Here is a 12,736-nt window from a genome sequence, read left to right as displayed (position 1 = left end):
TTCTCATAAGGTCAGCCGTGAAATTATGAACTTGCTGACTTAATTTTTGCTGATATTGAAAATATTTGTTTCTCCCTCATCTCTGAAGACCTTTTCCCCCCAGATGACATATACTTTCTTCCCACTCTGTTCCTTTCTATAAAAGATAGGCTCTAAGATCTTGGACTTGACTGTTAAGCTATGTCCCATAGAAAAATATTCTTTATTGATATTCTGTTTTTTTTTTCATTTTCTTTCAATAATTTGATTACTTCATTCTGTTCTCTTCTCAGATGCAGAGTTTCTGCTGAGAAATTTAATGATGGCAATACCAAGAATCCCTTGAATGCGACATGCTTCTTGTCTCTTGTGCTTTGAGTTTGACCTGTGTCTTGAAAGAACTTGTAGGCTGAAGTGAATTGGATATCACTGTGCTGTAATTTTTCTTAAGATTGTACATTTTTCAGTTTGTTTTCCTTCAAGAAGTTATTTGGAAATTTTCTGTATTTTCTTCTTCTAAAATTATTATTCATAATATTTTCATTGATACCTGTTGGTCTTTACCCCTTTAAAAATTTTGTCCCTCTGATTAGAGACGTAGACATATTTTATCTTCAAACTTGGTTTCTTTTTATTGATTTTTCTGGCCTACTGTAAATACTTTCCATTAACTTTTATAGAGTTTGTCTCTGTATTTTACTGTTTCCATTTTTTTTTTTATTTTAAGACTCCATATATTTCTTATGGATTATTTTCTAAGTTTGATTAAATTGTCATGCTCCCCAAATTTCTTCCTTTTTTCCATTTTTCACCTTTTATTTTAATTTTTATTTCTTTTGCTTTGTTTGAATTTATTTGGGTATGTTTTTTGTTTATTTTAAGTCTTTGAGGTGGTACACTATGCAGTCATATCACATAGGTTGACCTTGACCTCGCTATGTCTCAAACAATAATCTTGAACTACTGATCTTCTAGCCTTAACTTTCTGAGTGCCTTGATTATGGACATGTGTTAGCATAACTAGTCCCTGTCCTTCTGTAAGGGGATTATTCTCAGTTCTTTGTCAATGTGCTCTCTAGTTTTTGTAAACATGACACAACTAGAGTCATCTAAGAGGGGAAAAAACAGTTGTCAAAATGCCTCTATAAGATGGGCTTGTGGGTAAGCCTATAAGGCATTTTATTGATTAATGACTGATGGGGAAGGCCCTGATGCTTGTGAATGGTGCCACTCTCAGGCTGATGGTCCTGGGTTCTATAAGAAAGCAGGCTGAGCAAGTCATGAGGAGCAGTAAGCAGCATTCCTCTATGGCCTCTGCATCAGTTCTGGCTTCTAGGTCATTGACTTGAGTTCCTGCATTGTCTTTCCTTTATGAAGATGTACTATAATCTAGAAGACAAAATAAATATTTTCCTCCCATAGTTGCATTTGGTCACTCGAGGTGTTTGTCACAACAATAGCAAAGATTACTGAGACAATCAGATTGTTTTATAAAAATCATAAATTTCCCCTAATTTAGGATTCAATATTGCAGATATACTAGTTTCATTTTTTCTGTAAGATTTTATTAATTATTTCTCATATATATGTAGAAACAATCATCTCTTCTGCCTTTTGAAGATTTTCTTTTGTTAACACACATCACTGTTTATTCTAGCCTGCAAGTCCAAATAGACAAACTGACAGCAACCTTCAATAAGCACATACAGCTCTTTGGATCTCTGGTTAGGCTGAACATCTTACTGCCTGTCCTGAAGGTTGTAAATACTTCACTATCCTCTATGCTTATAGTCTTATATGATGACGGGCTAGACTCCAAAGTCAGGAAGAGCAATTCTTAGCTGCTTTCCATGATGACAACTTACCAGTCAGTGTTAGAGACTAATCCCTCTACTGATTAAGACTGAATTTTCAAATATGTATTTGTATAGGTTCAATGTTCAGTGATGATGTGCAAGGCTAGAGGTTATTTCTCACCAACAAGAACAGACAAATCAAACTTGTTGAAGGAAATCAATTAGGTTTAGGGAAAACCAAATATTCCCATTTATTGACATACATAAATCTAAGCTTGATTGCTGGCCTGAAATTTTAAGCAAGGAAATGAGGCTTGAGATATTCCAGTTTGTAACAGAAGTTGGACAATCTCTTTGTTCTTATTCACAGATGTTGGCAGGCCAGCTTTTTCTTGCTTATGGAGTACTTTAGAAGAGAACCAAATCTGATTAGTAAAGGCAGCAAACCCCTGTAGCCTGGCAGACATGCCAATTAGAGTCTGTTCAGAGAAAGCTATTAGCTAGTTTCTCTGATGGGGGACTTCCACTGGTTGGAATGAGGGTCCCAATGATGGACCAATGCAATGGGTGTGAGTCACATCCATCCTATTTGTTTCTAACTGGCTTCTTTTTCTCTAACCCTGCCAGTACCAAACATGTTCTTCTTGAGAAGAAAATAGAGCTGGCTTTCTATAAAACATTCCATAATGAGGTGGAAGTTGAAATTTCATCTACAATTCTTTTCCTATTGTAGAAATCATGGGACTTGTGTAATACTCTGAGTGTGTTATCATACTGCCTTACAATTTTAATTCACATTTTCTACATCTGTGGTTCTAAAGTGAATCTCAGCCCTATGATTTATTTCTGGTGATTTACAAGTATAATCTTATCTATGGATAGTTTCTGCTACAATTTCTGTGAGGTGTAATGGGGCCTACATAGTTTATTCTACCAATTTTCTTACATCATTCTTCCCTGGATTTCTTAAGAAGATATAGGTACATGATGGTTTGGGGAATTGTAAGCACTATGCATCTGAAAATATGTTTGAATTTTTTACCTCTGCCTCTTAGTAGTGATTAAAAATATATATAAACATTCACATGATTTTTTTTTCCTGTGGTAATTTATTTCCTTTTCATGTGAAAAACAGACCATGAATTTTAACAAGAGCAAGGAGGGGGATATGGGAGTGTTTCAAAGGAGGAGAAGAAAGGGAAAATTATGTAATTATATTATAATATAAAAATAAAAGAAAATAGAATAAATAATTTTTAAAAAGACTTGTAGGCTATATGGAAGATGAATAAAGGAGAATTGGCTTGAAGCTTGCAAGTTGTTAGTCTAGTGTAAGCAGTAGAGTGAGAACTTGGCCTTCTCTCAAGTAAGGTGGATGATAAGAAGCAACGCCTAAGATGTGTCCACTGACATCAACACATGCATACATGTATCTATCTGTCCACATACACACACACACACACACACACACACACACACACACGAGAGAGAGAGAGAGAGAGAGAGAGAGAGAGAGAGAGAGAGAGAGAGAGAGAGAGAGAGAATTTACACGTATTATCCAGTATGAGAACAGAATAGCAAGGGTATCTTGAATAAATCATGAACCAATCTAATTAAAGAACTCCTTAGAAGTGAAGGACCATACAAAGATAGAGTTTTAGGGTTGTCTGATTATAGAAGAAAAAGTTAGGAAAAAATCATTATTGTTGATTTTCAAGATGGAGAAAGCAGGCATGAGCCAAAGAACGTGGGATCCTTCAGAAGCACTGAAAGGAAATGGAATCACCCCAGAGCATTCTGAATATAACAAGAGGTAGTCATATTGACTACCTTTATTTTATATAATGAGGCCCATGTTGTATTTATGATTTAAAGACTGCTAACAACTAAACTTAAATAATTAACTTTGTGGCAATTTTCCATGTCAGTGGAATGTTGGCTTTCTATTTTTCTTCTGCAGTTGAATAGTATTTTATATTTCAGCACAGAAATTCTATCTACTTATAAAAAAAGGAGTATCTGATAGTAATCCATCTATGCCCTTGATTGAAACAATCAGCTTGACCTGAAGCCTTTAAGCAAGAAATTATCACTGAAGTCATCCAGCAATTATTTTTCAAAAGATATGCCAAGCAACCTAATACTACTTAAACACAGAGTTCCTGAGGATTTTGATGCTGAGCCTGCTGCTTCGGTCATTTCTATTTACTTAGTGTATGAGGAAAGTAATTGGGTCACTTATTGCCCTATGGAATCATGGCAAAAAGAGAGAGGCAAAGAAGGAGAAAGCTAAAAAGATACTAGAGAAACAAATATGAATACCATGGTATACACAGTCACTTTCTCTGTCAAACAGTTCAACGTGTTTTCTTACTCCCATACTTGTCTTATCTGGACAAGATACACAGAAATAAAACCAGATCTTGCTGTCCTCCCTTCTCCGTGTGTGTGTGTGTGTGTGTGTGTGTGTGTGTGTGTGTGTGTGTGTGTGTAGTGCTGGATGAAACATTTATATGTGTGTCTGAGGGTGCTCATTCTCATGAAGGCACATGTAGAAGTCAAAGGCCAACTTTGGATTTCTTTTTTCCTTCATTCTACACCTTACTCTGTTGCTAGAGGGCTTCTCTCCAGGATCCACCAAGCCCCGCAGTCCCACAATCCACGTATAAAACAATCACTCAGACGCTTATATTACTTATAAACTGTATGGCCGTGGCAGTTGCTAACTGTTCTTATATCTTAAATTAACCCATTTCTATAAATCTATACCTTACCACGTGGCTGGTGGCTTACCGGAGTCTTCACATGCTGCTTGTCCTGGCGGTGTCTGCAGTGTCTCTCCTCCTCAGCCTTCCGCTTCCCAGAATTCTCCTCTCTCCTTGTCCCACCTACTTCCTGCCTGGCAACCTACTTCCTGCCTGGTCACTGGCCATCAGTGTTTTATTTATATAGAACAATATCCACAGCATTACTCTTTGAAACATGGTCTCCCTGAGCCTAATACTCACTGTTTCTATTAGCTTCTCTACTCAGCAAGCCCCCAGTCCTTCTCTTTACACCTTAGTTCTCAGGGTACAGATGTACCATATTACTTCCAGCTTTTGCTGTATTCTGGAGATCCAAATTTGGGAATTCATGCTTGGGGGCAGGGAGAAGAAGTCAAATACTTCACTCACTAACCCATCTCCCAGGCAACTTACTGTCCTGAAATGTGTCCTTCTATCTACACAGGATGCTGTGGCCATGGTTTTTGCAGATGTTTTTGGTCACCCTTCAAGATTCGGTTCCTATACATGCTCTCTGATAATCAACAGCATGACACCTCTGTTCCTATTTCTACTCTTTGTTTATATGGGTGGTTGAAATTCTGCACATATTCTAGTAACAAATAATTACTTATCATTACTTTACTAGTTTTAATTACCTTTCCATGATACATAAATATTTATCGACTATCCTATATATGTACACATTGTTGGAAACTACTAATTACAAACATCACAATAGATAAATATAGATCATTCCTTCCAGGACCTTAAGGCAGAATCCTCCAGTCTAATAACTCACATACTCATCATTATAACCACAGTATTTAGCACCCAACCTAAGACAGGAGTACTTGCTGAACTGAAGTAGAGACAGAAAAAAGAACGGGAAAGGAAAGAAGACAGACAAATGAGAAAACATGAAAGAAATGGCATGTACCAAAATCAAGGTAGGCAGAAGCAGTGGAAGATGAAAAATAATAATGGGCTCTTTATCTACCCAAATCTTCCAACCCAAATTTGGGCTAGACTTTGCCTTGACAAAAGAGGAATAATCAAGTATCTGTAGAGTATGCGTAGCTGCCATTTTGGCATAAATCCATTATTTTTTAATGTAAACTATCAAAGAGCTGCTGGTGCAGGCTTCCACACACATTCCCACTGAATTATTCTAATAGCAAAGGGGAGTCAGTGAGAAAGAACCTCCAGAGGCACTCAGCTGACTGGAAAAGCAGAAGTTCTTTTAAGTCTCTGGATTTGTTTGAAAAATGCATGTAAATTTTATATTCCACTCATAAGCCAGCTATGTTAGTTTAAATACAAAAAACACTAGATTTCTCTCAAGTCTGTTATAAATTTATGCTCCAGAAATTCTCATCTACAGTTACTGTTCAAGGACTCACTCTTCTCACAAACTGATGAGTCTTCTGTAGTGATAGATATATGTCACCCTACAAGGCCACTAACTGGGAATTGTCTGGGGTTTATGGTGTTTGAATCTGACACCAAAAGTGAACAGGAAGCCTTTCCAGTAACCTTATCCCAGTGAAAGTTTGCCATATAATGAGTAACCTGATTGAAATTTATATTCCTGGAGCTCTTCAAGCATTTTAAAATTGCAATTGCTGTTTAAGTTCTGTTTTAGCAGTTTCTAAGTTAGTTAATAATATGTATTTTCTTTTACTATTCTTCTGAGGAGACTAAAGTGCTTCTCATATAACTTCATCTGTACAACATTTTCTTTTCAAAGAGAGGCTCTTTCATCACTTAAAGTACTTCTTTTTATACCAAGTTAATATGTAATACCAAATGTCTTTGACTTAATAGCAATGTTAATAACTGGATAGCAGTAAGAGCTTGTGCTCCAAATCTGAATAGTATTTTGCTATTAGATTAATGAAATGAAATGATGACGTATGTAAATCTTTTAACTTTGAAAATAAATACATGGATAGCCAAATAACATAGACAGACATGTGAATGGTTTAAAATTCAAGGACATATTTATAATGCTAGATATTTCATTTATCTGGAATGATCAGTTTGTAAGTGTCACAACTTATATAGACATTTCTAATTATGCAAGTGTAAGAAAGGCTGGGCAGGCGGCGGTGGCGCACGCCTTTAATCCCAGCACTCAGGAAGCAGAGCCAGGTAGATCTCTGTGAGTTTGAAGCCAGCCTGGTCTACAGAGCAAGATACAGGACAGGCACCAAAACTACACAGAGAAACCCTGTCTCAAAAAAAAAAAAAAAAAAAAAAAAAAAAAAAAAAAAAAAAAAAAAAACAAAGTTGATCTACAAAGTTGATCTACAAAGTATACGTAAAGAAGTGATAGTGATACTTCATTCAATTGATTAGCTTATTGCTGGAGTCCAGCTTCAGCAGAGTTCAGGTCCCAAAGAAGAGGTGTGGAGTCAGGGGAAAGAACGGGGAGGATGCACATCTAGGGGCTCAGCAGCTCTCTCCCTCAGCCAGAGAGCCTCTATTTATACAGCATATTGACTACATGAGTCATTTGGCAAGCATCAGAGCCCCGGATCTCTTTTTCACTCCACCGTTAAATGTCCAGGGTGGAAAGTCAAAGTACAAAACAGACAGTCTTATCTGAAACAGCATCTTTGGATAGTGTCTGTCAAAGCAAGAAGATGCAAATTTTTCCAGGTTTGCAAAGCATAGGACCTTCTATTTTTACAGTGTGTGTCTAAGCTGGCTGCTCATGCGGTTACAATATTTTAGACAGTCTGAAATTATTTTTACCTTAACCAAGTACATGTAGAATCTTTTGATGTTTTCTAAAATGCAAGCCTTACAAAATGCCTCATAATAACCATTTAACTGGCTGATTATAGCATTTTTTCCGTTCCTCAGTTTTATAGAAGGGCCTGGTTCTTTACATATTTTCCCTGAAAAAAAAAAAAAGATTCTGGTACTTCATTCTTTTTCCACCAACCTGTGTTGTTGCCTCTATACAGACTCCAGTATAGGTCAATGGACATGCTGTGACATCTTGCATACAGAGCTGAACAAGAAATTTCTCAGAATCTACCTTATTGGTACCACAATGCTTGAGGCACAAGGAAGACTCTTTTTTCTGTGACTCTCCTTTCAGGCCAAGAGCCCTGTCTTCATAGTTTCCCTCGGGAACATTAATATATCTCCATCGGGGCTGCATAAAGCAGAAAACTCCCCATTAAGCCAACAACTGCTCCTAAAAGCAGAAGCAGAAGCCTCACACCTGGGACTGAATCTTTTGGCAAAATTCCACTGTAGCTTTGTCAAGCAGCATTCTCTGCCTCAGGACTCCAACTATCTCTTGTGCCATGGTTTGTGCCAGCTTATATGTGTAAAAGACAATTACAAAGCCTTAGTCTATGTATCACATCCCCCGGTATCTCTCTCTTGCTCTCTCTCTCTCTCTCTCTCTCTCTCTCTCTCTCTCTCTCTCTCTCTCTCTCTCTCCATATATATATTTAATGGGATTCTTCCTAAAATATTTGAATAAGTTTTTCTTAATGACACCTGTGTTTTTTTTAATCCAGATAGTACTCATATGTGAAAATGATCTTTTTGTTTCAAAAATTGTTATTGCTAAAGGCACCCCATAGATAAAGAAAGGTACAAGTTAGCATTTGTAGTGTATGAAAAGAGGAAAATATGTCTCTGCACTGCTACATTTGCTTGAATATGCTGACAAGTAAATAAGTCTTTTTACAATAGAACAATCCTGATGTTTACCTTAAAGTATCCAGGAAAGGTTCCATTATCTCCCCTTTACTACCATGAGGATTAGGAGCTTTCACATTAACAAATGTTCAGCCCACTAGACAGCAAATAACACAGCAAAGACTTACAACCTTCTGTGTTGTTTTATGATGTGCTGATAGAGAGCAAGAGAGAAAACAAACAACCCAGTTTTCCTTATGCAGGTTACCAGGTAGTGAGAACACATGGACTTTGTAGCAATCACTGCTGATTGACAAAGATTGATGTAGAACTGGATGTGCCAGCAAATTCCCATACTGTTCACATGAAAACACCAGTCCTCACAACACAACTTTGTCTATGTGGCCTGTTAAAAAACCCTGGCAAAGTATTGCTTTAGTCCTACATGACCACTTTTACTCTTCAACTAAGTTATTCCCAATCATTTTTACACTAAAATGTTCTTTTCACTTATGGCATTCATATATAACAGACTCATGAAGGAATGATTTTGAATATAACAAACAAAATAGTGAGTTTCCTGTGAATACTCAGTAGCAGTTCCTATAATCTGGAGGATTAATTGTTTTTAGCCAATGAAGAACAAGAATCATGGAGAGGCATAACCAGGAAAGGAAATGGCAAGTAATAAATTCAGACATGGCAGCAAACAGGCCACACAGGCAAGGTTGTAAGATGTGGTGGGGAGAGGTGTTTTATTGTGAGCAGGGGGGAGACCCTTAGGAGTGACTTGAACAGCAATGGAACTTGTTTTATTTATGTATGTATTTATTTATGTATCCATTTTTTTATTTATGATTAAAATGGAACACTCTTCATTCACTGTATGGGAAAAAATGAAGCAGAATAAAGAAAAAGAAAAGGTGACCAGAGATCAATTAGAAGAACCTATAAGTATCTAAAAATACAAAAAAAACGATTGTATTTATATATATATATATATATGCTGTAAAGGGAATGTATTTCTAATATCGCTTGGAATTTAGGGTGGGGGAGGACAGAACTGCTGAAGCCTTGAATGTGAAGAGTAAAGAGTAACTACAGAGTTAAGGAAGTATTTAGTTTAAATAACAGTGTGAATGTCAGTGAGATTTACAGAGATGTAAACATGGGGTATATTCAATTTGAGCAAGCACAAATGATCTACCTCCCCCTTTGTGAGGGTAAGGCATAAACTGTATATGTTGGACACAGAGAAGTCCCAGTGAAATTTAAGGGCAATGCAATGTGAGCACATACATGTGGAAGCTCACATTTCAGTATTTTCAACCTATGTTTCACAGTACAGGTCTGGGGGAGAATTGTTATGAGCTGAACATACTTAGGGAAAAGAAATATAATAATAGATCCTTGGTCCTTTCCTCCACTTAGATATCAAGATTAGCAATAGAGAATCCAGCAATGGAACCAGAAACTCTTTAGGCAGAAAGGCAGAAAAATTGAGAGATGGATAATCCTAGGAAGTCAAGTAAGGAATTTGCTTTTAAAGGAAATGTTATTGGGGCTGGAAAGATGGTTTACCTATTAATAGCACTCTTGCAGATTACCTCTGTCCAGTTTCTAGCACCCATGTTAGGCAGCTCACAGCTAACTGCAACTTCACCTCTAAGGGATCAGATACCTCTGACTTCCATGAGCATCTGTATTCAGATTCACATGCATGTGAGTGTACACACACACACACACACACACACACACACACACACACACACACACGCTAAGTAAACAATAATCTTTTAATATTGTTGCCAACTGTATCAAATGATGCCATGTGAATGAATGAACATTTAAACACTGGACATGTCTACATGAAAACCTTTGGTGATACAACATAGTGGGCCATGTAGGAAAGACTAAGGAATTGGGCATTTTGAGCCATTCATCTATATATATGACCACACAAAATTGTGGCTATAGCATGAAGGGACATAGACTCAAAGGGATTACTTTGTTAAAAATTAAGAGTTACGGAATCTGTTGTGCTTATTTAGTCTACTAAAGTATAATTGCATTTTTTTTCCTCTCTGATACCCTCTCTACCTCTTTCATGTTTATTATCCCCACTTTTTTCCAAAATTCAAGGCTTCCTCTTCTTTAATCATTGTTACATATACATATAAATGAATCAACATATAAATACAACCTTCTGAGTCCATTCAATATTGCCTACATTCATAACCTTCTAGGGCTCTATATTGAATAACCAATCAGGATGATCACACTTGTGGAACATTAATTGTGTTTTCTCTATCTTGGTAGGAAACTACCTTATGAAGACCCATACATTCATAACTAACCAATTCTCAGCCAGATGCATTGAAATTTGCTCAAAAATACACATTAGAAATTTCAGAATCATGATCCTGAAGCTCTTCTTCCATCCTGTTTCAGAAGCCCCATTCTCCTGTTTTTAATTATGTTTGCAACTCAAGATATAGGGTATAATTGTGGTGCCACTTTCTCTTTTTTTCTCTTCCATTTTTTTTTAAGACAGGCTTTCTCTTTGTAGTTTTGGTGCCTGTCTTGGATCTCACTCTGTAGACCAGTCTGGCCTCGAACTCACTGAGATCCACCTGGTTCTGCCTCCCTAGTGCCGGGAATAAAGGTATGTGCCACCGTCGCCTAGCTAGACTGGGTTTGCAAATCCCGTTTTGTTTTTGAACATGGATTTACTGATCAAGATATCTCGTGATTCTGTTTATATCAAAGATTTTAGGTTAGACTAAATATGCCTATAGACATTAAGGTCAATAGTGAAAAGAACTTTGGTCACATTGATTGTTTTTGGCTAATTTCACTAAAAAGCTTTTTGAAATATAAACTTTAACTAAAGAAAAAAGTATATTTTTTACTTTTGTAGCTTATTGAACTAAAACAGAAATCCGATCAAGACACAAGTCTCTACTAGTTTATTGTCTTGTCTTCTCTACTTACATTCTGTCCTGGGAAAATTTACTCTGTTTTTCACTGGAGGGAGACTAAATCTTCTAGAGGGTAAAGCCCCACTGACCACAATAAATTAACTAAGACTCTAGAACCAGCCTTACAAAATTTTTATTTTTTTAAATCTTAAATACTATAGACAAGTGATATTTGATTGTGGCATTAACTCTACCTGACATGAGTGCTTAATTTGTTTCTACTATCCAAAGATTGGGCATGGAAGTAGAGGAGACATTCTATATTAGACTTTTTCCTGGTTAATATGTTTGTTAACTTGACAGAAATTAGAGTCATTTGGGAAGAAGGAATCTCATTTGAGAAAATGTTCCCACAAGATTGGTCTGTGGGCACATGTGTAGTGCATTTTCTTGATTAGTGATTGATGTGAGGGGTGACAGTTATAGGTGATGTCACTCCTGGGCAGGTAATCTTGAAGTATATAAGAAAACAGACTAAGCAAGTCATGGAGAACAAGTCACTAAGCGACATTTTCCAATAATTTCTGCTTTCGTTTCAATTCCAGGTTAATGCCTTGGGCTCCTGATCTGACTTGCTTCAGTGGTAGAGAGTTACATGGAGTTGTAAGCTGGGATACACCCTCTCTTCCTTGAGTTAGTTTTGATCATGATATTTTATCATAGCAACAGAACTCCTAACAAAGACACCATAGAACATCAGAACACAACAATCTAGCATAGCAAGTACTACATTCAGATGTTTTCTCGCTCTCTCACTCTTGCTTTCTCATTTCAGGAGAAGGACATAATAATGCAGTAACATCATCAAATGGCTTTGTGCCATTTTTCCTCTAGTAAAGATAGATGAGTTTATATTAAAATGCTTGAGTTAAGGACCCATCACATTACTAACGGCATTTATTTCCTTTTAATTACTTTCAGCATGTGTGACACTGGACTTCATTTAGGAGAATGACCAAAGTATCTGCTGCAGTTCCCATTAAGTAAAGCCAATTGCATTCAAGGTATTTAAGTTTCCTGGGAAAGATTTCACATCTATTTTTTCTCTGTCAGTCACTATAAATATCTCTTCTTCAAAAATGATCTTATATGAGTGCTTAGCCTTAAAATAAAGTTATTTCTAATTAAGTAATAATATGACTTATCTTTGCATCAGATGGAAATAGAATTTAATGTTTTAGTTGCCATCAGTGTGATGTGCTTAAAAATTAATGGAAGGTGTTTTAAGTTATATTAAAGAACCATAATCAGGGAAATTCACCAAACTGCTTATACTTCCCTCCTCTGATTATACACCTCACTTGATCCTTTAATGTGATTATATTATATCAGATATTTTTGTGAACCTGTGGTGTACTGAGTTCTAAGCATAGAAGAAGCTATGGCTCTACCTTGAGTGGACTTAGAGCTGAACAGACAAGAAGACCCTGGAAACTGCAGTGCAATGTATTAAATGTCCTCGCTGTATGATAGAAAGCTGTGTGCACAGGAGGTCATAGCCAGTTTATTCTTTGTTTTATCTTCCAAGAAAATATTATACCTCATCTTC

The sequence above is a fragment of the Peromyscus leucopus genome, chromosome 5 (assembly GCF_004664715.2).
Source record: "Peromyscus leucopus breed LL Stock chromosome 5, UCI_PerLeu_2.1, whole genome shotgun sequence".
In the NCBI taxonomy this organism is placed as follows: domain Eukaryota; kingdom Metazoa; phylum Chordata; class Mammalia; order Rodentia; family Cricetidae; genus Peromyscus; species Peromyscus leucopus.
Note: the sequence above shows the minus strand (reverse complement) of the source record.